The following is a 14645-nucleotide window of genomic DNA, read 5'->3' as shown; positions in this document are numbered from 1 at the left end:
AGACACTGCTTTTCAGCGTGTAATAAAACCAGATGTATTTGTTATCTAATTTTAAGGTCATAATTAACTTGGAATCCTGGCCCTTTAACTCATCCTAAATTAGCATTGCTTTGAATTGCCTTCATTTTGTGTGTGTGTTGTATTCAATTTTTACACATCTATGGAAAATCTATAGAACCTCAGGTTGAGAAATGGTGCCATGAGGTGACCCAGGCCCTTCAGTGGGGCTCCACAGAGGCTGCGGGGTCCCCAGGGGGTGGGCAAATCCCAGCCAGGTGTGGATCCTGCAGTGTCCCCTACCGGATGCCAGGGCTACCGCGTGCCCACAGGGATGCAGCAGCGCTGGGCCAGGTGAGCTGTCTGCTTGCGTGAGAAGAAGCCCCGGTGCCTCTGTCCTCCTCACCCTTTCCCCAGGACGCCTGAACTGGGGGGTACCAGGGCCACTTCAGATATCTCACCACACCTGGTGATTTACTGGGGATGTTGCCTGCTGACCTCGGCGGGTTGGGAGGGCAAGGCTGGGTCCTGCAGAGGGAGATGTTGAACCTCACCAGGGACACTCTTTACAAAGAACACAATGTGAACAACACCTCCAGGAGTGATGTATGTGGTGACCCCACAGATGCCTTCGGCCCCCCATCTAAACATAAGAGCCTGGCATCTTCAGGGGTTCTACGGAACCGGGATTCTTCCCTGGTGAGATGCACTCAGGTCACCCTCCAGTTGCCTGCGCAGATTACCACCATTCTCTTCTCTCCACCTTTTTGTTCACATGCAGTGGTGACCACCTCCGTGCTCTTCTCTGGCTTTTGGGTTTCCTGAAGCGCAAAAAAAAAAAAAAAAAAAAAAAGTCAGGGATGGCAAGGGAAGCACATACACTTATTTGCCTTCTGCTCTTCCTCCTACCCTCTCCACACTCACATTTCCTCTTCTTGTTCTTCCTCATCCTTTTACTTCATCCCTTCTCTTGAATCCAGGACAAGAGAATTTTTTTTTTTTTTTAATTGCATGAGTCAGTCTTCTTTTACTTATTTATTTATTTTAAATGTCCTTATTGGAGTATAATTGCTTTACAATGGTGTGTTAGTTTCTGCTATATAACAAAGTGAATCAGCTATACATATACATACATCCCCATAACCCCTCCCTCTTTTGTCTCCCTCCCACCCTCCCTATCCCACCCATCCAGGTGGTCACAAAGCACCAAGCTGATCTCCCTGTGCTAAGCGGCTGCTTCCCACTAGCTATCTATTTTATGTTTGGTAGTGTATATATGTCCATGCCACTCTCTCACTTTGTCACAGCTTAACCCTCCTCCTCCCCATATCCTCAAACCCATACCGTTTTTATGCTAAGTCATATTCTACATGTAGCCAGAAAAATGTTAAAAATATTTTTAAAGAACTGCGCATCTATTTTTGAAGCTGATTTGCCTGTTCAAGGCTTGCTAGCACTTTATCCATCTCAGTACTATTTCACTTAGTAAACAAATGCAGTTGTCATAATTGCTGCATATGTGTCTGTGTTCCCTTCTAGGCTATATGTTTTTGAAGTTAGAAACTATATTTATATCACAGCCCCTATGTATAGCACAATATCCATTGCTAATTCAGATTGTGCTTTAAGATATAAGAGAAAATTTAACACGTTTATTATAGTCATAAACATCTAGCAAACCAACCAGAAAATAAAAACTAATTTTCAATGGGTTGGCCAAGAACAAAAAAGAGAGGAATACCTAGTGCAAAATCATATCTCTAATAACTACTGTTGGATTTAGAGCACACACATGCTAAACTTATTTTAAAATATCTTCTCATCAAAGATTTGAGGTTGGACCTGAAAAAATTATATCAGATGTGAAAATAATTATGTGGTCTGACCAGCGTGGATCACACAAAGTAAGTGTATACTATGTATAAAGTAGATAAACTACGAGGTCCTGCTGTATAGCACAGGCAACTATATTCAATACCTTGTAATAACCTATAAAGGAAATAGATCTGAAAAAGAAATATATATATCTGAATCTCTTGGCGGTACACCTGAAACACAACATTGTCAATCAACTATACTTCAAGTAAAACAAAACAAAACAAAACAAAGTAAGTGTAAAGGGAAGTATAGTTTTATAAATTCACCTCTGATATCCAATGGACCAACTGAAAGACAACAGAAAGTACAACTTTCTAGGAGACAGGACATGGCCAGCAAACAAGGCCATTACCCTCGGTAACGGTCATACCTGCCAAAAGATATACAGACTAGCCTGCATTCATGAATACATAGGAATTCTTCATTTATCTGGCATTGTTAGGCAATGAGGTATTGTATGTTAGGAGAAGTTTTTTTAACTGACAAATTGAAGAGGAGTTATTTTAACCTTCACTCGGTAATTTTTTTCTAAAATTAAGAAATGTATCCACTGGTGTATCTAATGTTTCCCGTGATAACTCGGGGTCATCAGTTCAATCAACGTTTGCATGAATCATGCAAATGGAAACAAGGCAGGCATGCTTACTGAAACTGAAAATGACATGGCACTGGCTGGAATAACTGATGAGAGAGCAAGAGAAAAACAAAAATGAAAACAAACCGTGATCAAGAAACAATCAGTCAAGTTCTGACTTTCTGTACTTAGTTTCAAAAAGAGATACCACAAATCCCAGCGAGAGACTCCAGCATCATTAGCTGTCTTTCTCCTTTGTTTCCACCTTCCTTTCCTTTTCCTTCTACCCTATATTGTTCCAGGAAGTGATTATAGCTCCTTGCAAAACAATTTCTAATACTTGCTTTCTCTCACACAAACTTCACAATATGTCCATGTGATAAATAGTGTGGAGGTAAAAGACAATTCATCACAGGGACATCTCCTATGAAAATAAAATTAGAAACTAGCTTCTAAACATGCAGAGAGAAGGGCGTGGTGTCAGGCACTAATTTCCTTGTGAATTCCTCTTCATTTCAAATAGACGTTCTTCTTTACCAAGATCCCTTTTTATTGGTGTCGTGTTCCAGACTGCTCCACTCCACCCATCCTCATCCTGTAAAATACATTCACACTCTTTTGTGACCCTATTTATTTTCCCATTAAATAATCAATCATAGAACTGTCGGAATTAAATACAGAGTGAAATTAAAATACTGGAGTCACTTGGAGGGTTTAAGCAGCTCTACCAGAAAATACTGGGCATGGATTTAAAAGAGGCTGCGTGGGACTTGCTCTTGTGCAAGTTCTTTCTCAAGAAGTATCTGAAATAAGCCTAAATTCAGAGTTAATCAGTCTGGCCTGCTTTCTCAGGTGGACTGGAATTCATTGCTCTTTCCCCTCAACTCCCTGATGTCAGTGGCACTTTCCGGAGGGGAGGTGGACTTCTCTGCCTACTGCAGAAGCGCAGTTCCCCCAGGCCCACTCCCTGTCTGAATCCCACACTTGAGGCCAGATGCCAGCCTTCCCAGAACATTTGTGGTTTCCTTTCAGTTTCCGACCTGCTCAGATTGAGTCCCTGTAGACTCTTCCTCAGCTTGAAACCTGATCTTCAACCCCTTCCCTGACCTTGATGGTTACCTTCCTACTTTAGGCCTCAGGTGCTTTAGCTATAAAATGATATAGTTGCCCTTAATTCTAAAGTTTTCTTTCTAAAGCGCTAAAATGTGGTGGCTCTTGAAAATGTTTCTCTTTGCTGGTTTAAATTTTGTAGAGAATTAAAACCCCAGCCACTCTAAAAGACAGTAAGTTACATTGGATAAGGAAAGTGTGCTTTTGTAGTTAGATTAACAGAGATGGAAGATGACTTAATATGTTTCAAGATACTCATGATCCGTTCTCGTGAGAGTCGGGGGAAGAAGGGGAAGAGAGTTAATAAAATACCAAACGATTGTGACAAATTAAGTTCACCAAGATGTAGCTGATTAGTTACTACTTGAATAAGCCACACATATCCAATCCAAGTTGTCCTTTATTTTTCTAAGAAGGATCCCAGTGAACTGAGTCCCATGTTCAGTGACTCCACGTTCAGTGGCTTAGTCTTTAAAAACTGTTATGTTGCTGGAAGAAGAAATATTGCCCATCAGTCCTAACTGATGTTTAGCTATCATGCACATTTCAAATAAATTTATAACATTGCCTGATCTCAGTGTAATACATTCCAAAGGGGCAAAGAGCACACGAAAAGTTATGGAGTCTCCATCGTCTACACTGAAGTGTGCAATAAATTACATATTATTTGGCCGTGAAATTCACAAGCCATAGAAACCACGCCATTAGCAATGTATACAGTGGTAAACAGCAGGTAATGAGAATGATATAAAACAAAACAAACTGTGTATGTTGGCGCTGCTGCCAATAAAACAATCATTAAATGCATTCATATGCATCTACGCTAGGTAAGCTCTTTAGGGCAATTGCTATGAGTTCTACATACCTGTCAGGATATTATATATAGCCCACTTTCTATGGCGTTTATTCAAAGACGCTGAGAAAGGGTTACTCTGGGTAAATTCAGACCTTTTCTCAATATAGAATTTGGTCAACATGCATTCTGAACAGCAAAATTTCACAGTATTTTCCTACAGTAATTGCCACCTCAGCAAATGCAGGATTAAGTATAATGGATTATAAGAAGTTAGAAAAGAAAGATGGAAGACAAGAAGGAAGGTAGAAAAAAGGTGGGTATGGAATACTTCAACATTTATGTAGAGTGGAGCTAAAACTAAACTGAGGTTTCCCTGAACTATTAGCATACGCTATAGAAACTTAAATGAAAAAATAAAAAAAAACCAGCAAGGGAAACTCAAAGATTCTTTGTTTCTTCACTTTAATGCATATACACGTCCACCTTAAACAATCTATATGCTTATATCCAATAAGAGAGCATTGTTTTGCAAGGCTATTTGGGTTCTATCAGCATGTAAAGGTCGGACAACTCAACTTTAGCAGAGTTAGCCTTCAGGTGAATAATTGCTTCTTTCAGGTTGCGAGCATTTGAATTTTCCAGAAATGTTTCCCAAAAAATGAAAACTAAAAGAAGGGTCCTAGCACAGTGTCCTTTAGAAGTCTTATAGTATCAAGGCTTTTGGAGGAAGAGAATCCTTGTCGATTATCAACACAGTGATTCCAAGCAGGTCAATTTTTGCTGAGAATATTATATAACAGAACCCACTTCACCTCCATTATACTGACAATGATCTTTCTTACTTCAACCTTGTGGTTTTTAGTAAAGTTGAAAATACGGAGCCAAGAACAGACAGTGACAATGCCAGAGACTCAGATGTACCTATAGGTGCCTTCAGACAACATCAGCCACCCAGGCTAAAGTCCTGGTTTAAAACATCCCAACATGAATAAATCTCAAAAACCATATGCTGAGCAAGTGAAGCCAGATCAGAAGGGCACCGACTGTATTATTCAACTTACATGAAATTCTAAACTGGGCAAAAGTTATCTCTAAAGATAAAAAACAGATCCGTGGTTGCCTTGGGGTGGGAGATGGGGATACTTTTGCAAAAGCCTAGGAGGAAACTTTCTAGGGTTTTAGGATTGTTATCTATCTTTATGGGGGTGCTAGTTAAACAAATGTATACATTAATTAAAAGTCACTGAACCGTTGACTAAAAATGTCTGCATTTTATTGTATGTAAATGATACCTTAATAAGGTTGATTACAAAATGAACCAAAACCAAAACAAAACAGAAGAAAAACCTCTCAAGACCTCAAAGGAAATACACTGTTTTCTTCCAGGGTACCAGACTGGAAATGAGGCATTGGTCTGTTCTACCCTCAGATTATCCCTAGGATTATCTAGTCTATTTTAAAGCACTAGAGTCCCCTATCAGGAAAACTCACCCCATGTTTAATTACTTTGATTTCTTCTCTGCCTCTTCTCCCAAGACAGTGAAGCCATTCACGGAAGAAAAGCCAGCTTTTTCCAACTTTGCATCACCACATATTCTTTCCAAAGCTATTATTTATGGAATGAAATTTGGCTACACTTTGTAAAAATCTAGCTTTTTGAGCCTTACAAATCTTAACAGTTAACCTATTGCCTCCACTGGAATTTGGAAAAAAATTATTTTGAAAAGGAATACCTGAGACTTGACATTTTTTGTGTGTGTGATTTTCTCCTCCCCTAAGAGAGAAGTGAGTAGAAATGAGAAACACATACATAAAGAAAAATAAATTATCTTGCTGCCTTTGCATGGTTATAACTTATAGGAGGCCCTTTTCAACAATAATCTATTATCAGAATCAATAAAATATAATCTCCATGAAGGCCAGGCCAGGATATTTGTCTCTTTTTCAGCAGATTGCAATACAAACTACATTCATGGATATGCTTCTTGATGATCTTTGTAATACTGTAACAGTTGACCATTTCCTCATGCCTCTTCCCCTTAACTTCAACCTGGTTTTTCACCAATGACCTCACATTTCCTTCTCTATCACTTGGTTGTGGGCCTCTTTTCCAACTCCAACTCCAACTTGCATTTCACTCTGGCACCAAAGGAAGACTCACACCTTCCTGCTTTTTAGTGATACCTCAAGGTCATTACCATATTGTGATCACCCTGAAGAATAGCCAGATAATTGTTATTTCAGAGCCATCTGACAGTTTGTAGCTCTAAAAATTAACTAAGGACCGCATTTGTTAAAAATACCCTAGTTTAAGATTTTGGTAATACAGCGACAGTAATTCCGAAGTCATTTATGACAATCAGTGTGGGAAGCACCCTCCTTCAGGAAGATCCTTTGCCATACAATACTCTTTCCCTGTCTGGTAATAAGGAAGCACGGCCGTGGAAAGTAACCTTTTGTGGAAAGAAATACTTGGCTTTGAGAAGGCTTGAAGTTCATACATTTTTCTTGAATTAGATTCCCCATTAATTACTTTATCCACAAAGAGGTAATTATCAGAGTTATGTAAGCAATTAAGGAGATGCTACTCCACATTCTTTCAGCTTGTTGACCTTTCTCACTTTATTTCATGTGGCTATCTGAAACATCAGTGATTTACATGCCTTTTTTTTTTGACAGATTTCTGTGTGTGTGTGTACCCATGATGAAAACATCATTAAAGTAAAATATCATGAATAGACTCTTAAGAAGCAGAGTCTACTTAAAGTCCTGGAAAATATGAAAGCACTAATATTAATGGACAACTCTACACTCTGAAAGTTACTCCAAATTTTGTTAACCTCTCTTTTGTCTAGGAGTTTTTCAAATTTTCTACCACGATCATTTGTTAGTTTTATAATTACATAATAAAGGCATTACATCATACAATCTTTTGTTATCCATTGCAGTTTTAAAACTATTCCTTTCCTTTCCTCAGCAGATATGTCATAGATTATTAGTACACAAGCAAAGACTTTCAACGTAACAGTACTTTATAGTGAGAAGAACTATACTGAGCTATCTCTATCCTAAGACAATGCACTAGGAAAGCACTAGGAATTCTTAAGCACTAGGAATACAGAGACAATCACGGGGCAAGTTCCTTGCCTTCAAGTATACATAATCATTATAGCAAATGCTTAAATAGCACTTAGTACGTAACTCACCACAGCAGTCTTATTATCCTCCTTTTTAATAGGTGAGCAGAGGAATCCACAGGGAAGTCATAGGGTAAAGCCAGAATTTGAACCTAGGTAGACTAGTACACTCTCCACGGCTTTAACTACTACATTAAATATATATATATATATATATATATAAGTTTCATATATATATATATATATATATGTATATAACTCCAAGTATTCCAAAGTTACAAAACACTTATCTACCAAAACTCAAAAAGGAGCACACAAACTTGCATAGAAAATAAACATGTGGGCTTCCCTTGTGGCGCAGTGGTTGAGAGTCTGCCTGCCGATGCAGGGGACACGGGTTCGTGCCCCAGTCCGGGAAGATCCCACATGCCGCGGAGTGGCTAGGCCCGTGAGCCATGGCCGCTGAGCTGTGCGTCCGGAGCCTGTGTTCCTCAAAGGGAGAGGCCGCAAAAGTGAGAGGCCCGCGTACCGCAAAAAAGAAAATAAACATGTAAAACTTCAAAAATAAACCACAGTATAACCTGCTCCACATAATATACTGACTGCAGTGTCCAGGGCCTCTCCCATCCTTAGGTAGCCAGAAATTACAACAAAATAATACTTTTCACCTTTGGAAGCCACATAATCTCTCATACCAACCAACCAATTACTTCCTTAGAATTGGAAATTAACCTGAATATCATAAAATATATGTATATAGCATTAGTAATATAGAACCTTTGTTTAAACACAATAACTTCAATAGCAGAGGAAACTTTACCATTGCAGGCTTCAGATAACCTCTATATTTCTCAGATTTCATGCTAAATCATAAAATGCCATATTGTGTCTGAAGCTATTTTTTCAATAGTCCATTTTCTTAAATGGACGAGCAAAGCCGTAAATACTGAGGAACATTTTGGCTCTCAAATCCTAAAGCCATTCTGATTATGCCTGGGTGATCATGGGGACGTCATCGGAACTACCAGAGGACTGGCTGAAATACCAGTGCTCTGGCCAGCTTACAAATTAAAAATTATACAGAATCCAATTTTATTTTTTTGTTAAGTAATTCCTATGAGGCTTTTAGGATGTCAGTGTAAAGTCCTTTCATGTGTAATCTTTATCCATTAGATAGGGAACAATGCCAATCCCCATCATAAATACTTTCACAACCTGACACTGAAAATCCATTGCAGGGCATAGGACCTGCAAATAGGATGTGAATCACACACATCCACTCATTCAGACAATCCACAAATGTTCATTTTTAAGTCTACTATATGCCAATAATGTACCGGCCTCTCAGATGCTAAACCATGCTAAATGCTGAAACAGACATACTCAGTTCGGGCCCTCCTGGAACTTATTACCTACAGAAGTGCCTTCGTTGTAAACGGTCAGGTCTCAGCCAATGCTATTATCATCAGCAGGTGACCAAAGGATAGAGCTTGCTTCCCTTCAGAGGTACAAAACAGTTCTTACACCTGAATGGGATGCAAAGAATAATGTGACTTCTGTTCACCAGGGCATGAATTGAACTGTCCTTGCAGAAGAGATAACAGATGGTGTGAACCCCACATCCTAGAAACGGGCCAGGCACACGACAAGTGTTCAGCTTTTCAAAAACAAATGAACAATCACTTCCTCTCCTAGATCTTTACACCCTTCCTCTGTTGGCTACTTTCTCTCAGCTTATAAACATCCTCAAATATACTCACTTAAAAAAACTCTCAGACCTATGATTCTTTGGATATTCTTGTGGATAACCTAAGTCTCTACCATGCCTTCAAACACCTGTCCTCCCAAAAGCCCACATCTGTACCTTGGGCCCAGACCTGTCTACCAGGCCCCTCTAAAGCACTGAAGATGAAGGAAGATCCTCTCGCCACCCCCAATCCCTTTCTACTGTGCTCTGTATCTCTCAAAAAGATGCAGCTGTAAACTGTCACCCACGCTTGCTGCCCTCCCTTTTCTAACTGGTCACCAGCCCTCACCCATTCTCTCTCAGATCTGCAAAACCCAGTCCCACCTTTTATAACTTAAGTGGGACCCTTAGATTACAATTCACCCTGCACCCAATCAACTGCCTTCCACATGGAGGTCCAAGTGAGCCTCTAAACCAGAATTCCATTTCACTGTTCTTTGGTGTTTCCCGCAGCCTTCAGGATAAACATCCAAACTTCTGACAGGACAAACAAGGCGCCTTTCTGTTGGGCCCCACTAAGTTTTCAGTATCGACTCTCATTTCTTTCCCAAACCCTGAGTTCCAGTCCTGTACATTAGTTTTGCCATATTTTCTTACATTTCTCAAACTTCAACACACACTGCTCTCTCCTGCCACCCCAGGAGCTTCTACATATCCTTAGAAAGGATGGCACTTCCTCCAAGAATCCTACCCTGAACTTTCCCTTCCAAGTTTCTGTGCTCTGCAAAGGGGAAAGATGGTGGGGAGGGATACATTAGGAGTTTAGCATTAACATATACACACGACTATATATAAAATCATCAACAAGGACCTACTGCATAGCACAGGGACCTCTACTCCATATCCTGTAACAAACTGTACGGGAAAAGAATCTGAAAAGGAATGGATATATGTATAACTGAATCACTTTACTGTACACCTGAAAGTAACACAATATTGTAAATCAACTATCCTCCAATATAGAATAAAAATTAAATCAAAGAAAAAAGAGATTCTGTGCTCTGTAGCAGCAGAACTCACTTCTTCCAGAGCACTGACTCCTGTGCTTGTGTTTACTTGCTGCCCAGTAGAAGGGACGATTACCTAGGGCAGAAGCATCGTCTCCAGCAGCCCTTGGTTCTGACAACTCATTCAAGTGCCAGGATACTTTACACACATAACCTGCTTCATTAATTCTACGAACCCACAGAAAGAGTGGTTTTTAATGTCATTTTACAAGTGTGGGGATTGTGCAAAAGAAACCTGTCCAGGCCACAGAGAGCATAAGCCCTGGAATTCAAACCCTAAGCTGCCTTGACACCGGTGCTCTTTCCACTATATATGATACACCTATTGGAAAAAATTTTTTTTTCCTGAGCCCTGTTTGAATGGAAACGAAATGAAGCTGGGATATATCCATTTCCTAACCGCTTTGGTGTGTACCAGGCAAAGTCATTCAACAGACCAGGTAACATCTGTGCAACAATTAACGATGCTCCAAACTGTGCTAAGTGTTCTACTTTGTAGAGTCTAGAAGCATTAACACAGTGCATCCTTGTAACCGCCACAGAGGCTGGGTCCTGTGAAGCCCATGCTACAGATGAGAACACTGAGACCTTGAAGCCTTAAGGCACTCGGCCGGGGTCACCGAGCTGGCAGGAGTCCTAGGCCGCACGCCCCGTCCAGTGCACGTACACCCGGTCACTGGGCACCGGTTCTAGTGCCCACCCTCCACCGTTAACCATTTAAAACCCCGCTTCTCAGCGCCCACACGACGGCCCCTGGAAGCGGGAAGTACAAACCTGTCTCGACAAGCCGTGGCTGGAAGAAGCTCTGGATACAGATCAGGGGCAGAGGGTGCTCAGGAGCGGCGCCCAGTCTACCCGCGGAGGCAGAAGGCGTTAAGTCCAGCAGGCCCTCCCTCAGGGAAGCCCGCACGGAGGGCAGAGGCACCGAGTCCTGCAGCGCGCACAGGTCCTCAGAGCGCGAGAAGGAGTCGGCTGCGCTGTCCGGGCGCAGCTTCACCGAGTGTTCATGGTCTGAGCGCGGCCTCGGGGACGCTGGCTGCAGACAGGATGCCCACACCCTCCTGTGGGTCCTGGCTCGCCTCCCGGCCCCTCGGGCGCCCACCGCCCGGCGGCTGCGGCCCGAAGACACAGGGCCACGGGCCCCAGCTAGGCCGGGCCCTCCATGCCTCGCTCCGGAGCCCACGCGCGGCCTGGCGTTGGCGCGGGCATCAACGCCCTCCCGAGCCGCTGGGTTGCGGTTTAAGCCTCCGGGCGGGCCCGTGGGGGCGGGGCTCGAGGACTTCTGCGAGCTCGCCGTGCGTCCGCACGCAGACCCGCCTCTCCAGACGACGCGGCCTGAGGAGCGGTGTCGGCAGCTTCGAGACTAGGGGAGCGTGAAAGGTAGGAGGTGTGGAGAATTTGGGGTTTCCAAAAAGCGTTTGCTGACTGATCCAAACAAAAGTGAGACATGGTTGTATCAGCGCATTTTAAAAGTAGTTAAACTCCCGCAAAGTGTCTGTGCTCGCCCCGCCCAGAAGAGAGCGTGAACTCCGTGAGGGACACAGGAACGGCTGAGTGAACGTCTGCCTGTGGTCCCTTACCTGGTGCACGGGTGTGTGAATTTCTGCGGAGAGCTCTTAATTTCTGTCGTTTCTGCTGGCTTGACACGGTGGTTGGCAAACGGTGACGTGTTCCGTGCATTCAGGACATGATCGTGGTTCCTAATAATCACTTTTTTTGTACTGACACCTCCACAGAGAATTTACTACTGAATATCCACTTTGCAGAAGAGAAAGTGAGGCGTAGGAAGTGAAGTGACTGAGTAAGAGGAAGGACTCAGACAATTGGTGTTAGTAAATTAACCCTGCAAGGAGGCCGTTAGCCTGCGGTGGCTCTAGCGATGCGGTCGCCCACTTAAACCAACCCAAATCTAAGCCTGTCAGCGCCTCAGGGTGACGAACACCGCTGAGGACACCCAGTCACAAACCACCAACTAGGCGTTAAAGCCATAGCAAATCACTCGTTTCCTTGCTTTGCTTCTGCCCTTTTAAAATAAACATCTCTGCAGCTCCTGTGGCTGGAGTGCTCCTCACCTCTTCCGCTTTGTGGTGCGTGAATTGAATCTATTTTTGCGCACATAAAGTGTTAAAATTTTAAATATGCCTCAGTTTGTCTTCTAAGATTGGCCGTAGAAGTTGGATTTGTGTCCAGTTTCTAGAGCAATGGTCGTCCTCTGGTCAGGCCTTAGGCGTTACGTGTACAGTGTTCCTCTTCTACCACCACCTTCTGGATGCCTCCACCCACTACCAGCTCCCACGCATCAGTTCCCCTAGATGTGGTCAGCAATGGCTTTTACATGCAGCGTGCTCACATTATAACATCGCAGACACTCCTCCGTCCTCCAGCCAGTGTGTGAAGTGAAACATTACCATTCCTGTTGAAGAGTCTCTGGTGTGACCACTTTCCCAAACACAGCCACTCCCCAGCTGACCCTGGGTAACCACTCTTCTGAACTTGGTCTCCATCACTGGCATGGATGTCTTTCTATGTAGGCTACATGTTTAAGTATTCTTAAACTGCATATCGTATTCTATTTTGTTTTCTCTTGTTACTTGCTTTATTTAGCGTTATCTTTGCTAGGTTCATCCATGCTGACACGTAAAGATCTGTCTAGATCATGTACTTTCCTCGCTACGTAGGATTCCCATGTAGGGAAATCCAATAATTTATATGTGCATTTTCCTGTTGATGGACATTTAAATTGTTTCGAATTTTAAGTAAGATTTCTTTTTTAAAAAAATTTTATATCTTTTTTAAAGGTTACTTTACATTTACAGTTATTACCAAATATTGGCTATATTCCCTGTGTTCTACAATACATCCTTGAGCCTGTCGTACACCCAGTAGTTTACATCTCTCACTTCCCCACCCCTGTATTGCCCCCTCCTCCCCCTCCGCACTGGCAACCATTAGTTTGTTCTCTATATCGGTGACTCTCCTTCTTTTTTGTTATATTCGTTCAATTGTTGTATGTTTTAGATTCCATTTATAGGTGATATCCTACAGTGTTTCAGAGTTCAAAAGACTCTCACGACAGAAGCCAAAAGGTAAGAGCCATTTTACATTGACAAAAAGCATTTTAACTATGTAGAAGCAGAAAATGAAAAGAATAAACTTTGCATTACATTTAATAAAAGCTTAGGGAGATCTCTGTGGTATATTAGTGAACTTATTTGTGGAAATTTAGCCATGTACATTGTGTTGGAGAGGCACCAAGAGTTCAAGAACTCTCACAATTTGAGTACACAATTGCCTTACTTGTAGGCATGGTGGCAGCCATTTACATAACAATGATTTGGAGGATGTTGTGCTAGTCAGCTCTTGCTGTGATAATGCTTTGGAACAAATCGACCCAAAACTCAGTTCCATAAACAAGAATTTATTTTTCTTGGACCTATTGGCTAGCTGCAGTGACCCTCTTTTAGACCTCTAGATGGCTGGTTTTGCTCCGTGTTTTGGGTCAGTTTGAGGTCTGTAACACACATCTTCCTCTGGAGCCCAACTGTGAGGCCGCAGCTCCCAGGCCCTGTCTTCTCACAAAGTTCACTGAAACATAAGAGGTGAGCCCAAGTGCACAAGCCCATTTAAGGCCTCTGCTGCTCATTGAAGGCCATCATGTCTGCTCACACTTCATTGGCCAAAACATGTCACAGATCTAAGCTGTATTTAGAATATGTGTATTTGTTTAAAGTTGGGTGCCCTCACAGAAGAATATTGCATTTTGGACAGTGTTACCTTAGCATTTTCATTGGCATTTGCAAACGTGATAAACGCCGTGTGCACTTTTTCACCTTTGAGAACTTTTTGAAATTGTGGGACCATTTCTATTGGAAAAGAGGAAGGTACACTTTAGAACTCAACTCTAGTTATGGCATTGTTGGGAGAAGAATTAATGAGATAAGGGCAATACAAGTGAAAGATTTGGGATCACATATTCATCATTAACATTAGCATTCTACAGAACATTCCTGGAGAATTGTGATGCTTGCTTTATGTGATTTCTATCATAAATCATTAGAATTTGACCAAGACACTTCAGTGAAACATACATCATACAGCACATCACATTTTAGTTTTTCCCACCACTCCACAACTTATCATCAATACTTCACCATAACTCAGAAACAGAAACAGAAACTGAGTGAGTTCATTGTTAGCAGACGGGCTTCACAAGCAATACTAGTGGAAGTTCTTCAAATGATAGCAGACAGTAACTCAAGCCATACAAACAAAACAAAGAATGCTGACTAGAGCAGTTGTGGAGAGAATTATAAAAGATACTGTAATTTCAAATTTCTTCTCCTTTCTTCTCTTAACTAATTTAAAAAGTAAGTGTCTAAACAATATGACTATATTTGGA

This window comes from Tursiops truncatus, unplaced genomic scaffold (assembly GCF_011762595.2).
Source record: "Tursiops truncatus isolate mTurTru1 unplaced genomic scaffold, mTurTru1.mat.Y mat_scaffold_82_arrow_ctg1, whole genome shotgun sequence".
In the NCBI taxonomy this organism is placed as follows: domain Eukaryota; kingdom Metazoa; phylum Chordata; class Mammalia; order Artiodactyla; family Delphinidae; genus Tursiops; species Tursiops truncatus.
The sequence above is the reverse complement of the archived record's forward strand: the minus strand, read 5'-3'. Positions refer to the sequence as shown.